Source organism: Phalaenopsis equestris, unplaced genomic scaffold (genome assembly GCF_001263595.1).
Source record: "Phalaenopsis equestris unplaced genomic scaffold, ASM126359v1 Scaffold234275, whole genome shotgun sequence".
NCBI lineage: Eukaryota > Viridiplantae > Streptophyta > Magnoliopsida > Asparagales > Orchidaceae > Phalaenopsis > Phalaenopsis equestris.
Window position 1 is genome coordinate 342,775 of NW_018252195.1, and position 2,861 is coordinate 345,635.

Sequence of the window (2,861 nt, forward strand, 5' to 3'; positions counted from 1 at the left end):
ATATATAAATATAATTTCATTCTATATATAAAAAAATCCAGTTGCCATCTTGAGGCATTTTATGAATCGTGGGATAATTTTTTGAGCAAAAAATATTCAAACTTTAATAAAAAATAATCCATAACTCTGATTTCAACAAACTTACAGTCATGGTGATAGGCTTGACGAGACGAACACATTGACGCCAAAATTGACCCAATCCGAGTTAGATAAATCTTATATCAAGCTGTTAAACTATCTTCGAAAGCTTTTGGTGCTTTTTTTGGAAGTTCAAATAGATTCTAAATCCAATGAGCTTATAGCTAAATCGAACGTCTCGATGAGATGAATCCTTCATCTCATCGAGACTAAGATCATTTAATTCTGAAATTGTTAAGGCACTCAAGTGTCCACAAAATATTGTACAATCAAGGAGATCTATCTAGACAGTCTAATGGAGTGGTCTGAATTCTTTTTCTATTCACCAGGAAGCCTCTCCTAGACTGTATAAATAAAGCTCTACCTCTTCAGAAGATAGGACTAGTATATGAGCTTGAAGGAGGATCGGGAAGAGAAGGAGCTGAAATCTATTGTTATGCATCAAAGATACGATGAACGCTTCGCGCTTTTGTTGCCACCGACCACAATTGACCACTGCTCATTGGCTACCCCCTACTCATTGCAATGACGCAACTTGGTGAAAAACTACTAATGTTGTGGAATAATGAAGTGTTCTGCAGAGTAGCTACCAACACTGTCAAGCAACAAAGCGCTATACAAAGTAACAATCAATATCACATAGCAGTGGAGCATTTTAAGGAACAACACTTCATCTCAAAAAGTGCACGACGATGCACTTCGAAGACAATGCAACTAAGTTGCGACAACTACAACTGCTTCCGACTGCTGTACAACGTCCTCATACATCCAAAAACTATAAATGTGGGATCATTTCCTATTTGTGGGATAAGAGCATGTACATATACTCATCAAGCTATAGTGAATTATTTCTAATTGGGTGTCCCTAGTGACATTTTCCTCTCCAGATTTTCTACATAAAAACTTTCGGTGTCTCTACCTGTCACCTCTATCCTTTGAGTATATGTTGGAATTTCATGTGATGATAATATACTAAATAGTCACTCTAATGTCTCGTATCTTCTAGCACGCATCAATTTTAAACAGTTAACATTATCCTTCACATTACCATTAAGAGTATTTTAGTCCAAAACTTCTTAGAAATTTTTATTTAATTTTTAATAAGATACTTTAGTTCAAATAACATAATGAAGGAGATAACAGTGATTATTAGCTTACTTTCAAGCTAAGAAAAACCTCACCCCATGCTGCATAGGACAATATCATACACATGTTAGAACTGTCCTAAAGCCTAAATAAACAAATGACCCACCAAAAGCATAAAAAAGATCATCAACTATTACAAAATATTGAACAAAATTATTTAACAAAAATATTTATTAACAACAAAATATTTTAAATTTTAAAAAGATAAAAAATCTAAATATATTAACGACAAGTTCTATAATAAAAAAATTTATTCTGCAAACAATATATATAACCCATAATAGGCGACAGAACATACGTGGCTGTGTCTTATCCTCTTATCATAATTCCTCCTTGCATTAAATTATCCATCTAATAACGCAATCTCCCAACGCACTTTTATGGTTACAGCTTCCATTTTTTCCCCTACCAGAAAAAATATTAAGTATGTACATATATTTTCAGAGTGTAATGAAATAAGATCACATGAAGATGAAATTTTATTTTAATATAGAAAAATATTTCTTCCGTATTATTCCACTTTATTCAGATATTATTATGATAACATTTATGTGTTGTTGTGTTCTGTGAATATTCCTGGTGTTATACTAGATTCCAAACGTGTTTTTTTCTGTCAGCTCTACGTGGAATTGTTTCATTGGACTCCAAATGTAGGACCTAATAATTTTACAATGACTACCACATCATGATCTTGTCATTATTAATCCGTAAAAAAGAAAAAAAAAAACATTTACATATATATTATACAATTCAAATAATGTAAATTTACTATCTACATGGATCATGCCCAATTATTAACTAAAAAATGCATATTTTCACTTGAATAAAATTTACGCAAGTTAATGCAATTTTTGCAAGTTTAGAGAATTTTACATGGATATAATGAAAAGATTATTTGATATACCTGAAAATGCTGTATTTATGGGTATGGGGAAGCATCGACTGTCATTAATTTAATTCATTAATTACAGTGTCACTTGATTATGAAAGCTTGCCTATTGTCCCCTAAAAATAAAAAATAAGAATTCCTACCTAAGAACCTGACAAGAGCTCTGAAATTTAATTTAAAAATACCCCCAAAAAAAGGAAAAAATATTACCTCAGGAGTACTGATGCATCAGTACTCCAATGGTGGGGTGTCACGTGACGCCACGGTGGGACCATTACATACGTGGCACCTCACCATCAATACACCTGAGGTAATATTTTTTTCCAAAAAAAAGATGAGATTATTTTAATTAGAACGAATTTTAAAAATATTTTTTTTTTAATCATATAAAATATTAAATTTTGAATTATATTTTTCTTAAAATAAATTCATTAATTTTAAAATTGATTTATCCTGATAAAATTTTCCTTCAGTTTAAATATCTAATAATTATGTAAATATGTAAGCAGGAGGATAAGAATGTTGGCATTGAACCTTAAATAAAATATAAATTTAAAAAAAATCAAATGATAAATGCAAAAACGTAAGATTAAGAATTCATCTTTCTCTTCTTCATACAAAACTATTTAAGCATTATAAAACTAGAATATATATATATATATATATATATATATATATATATATATAC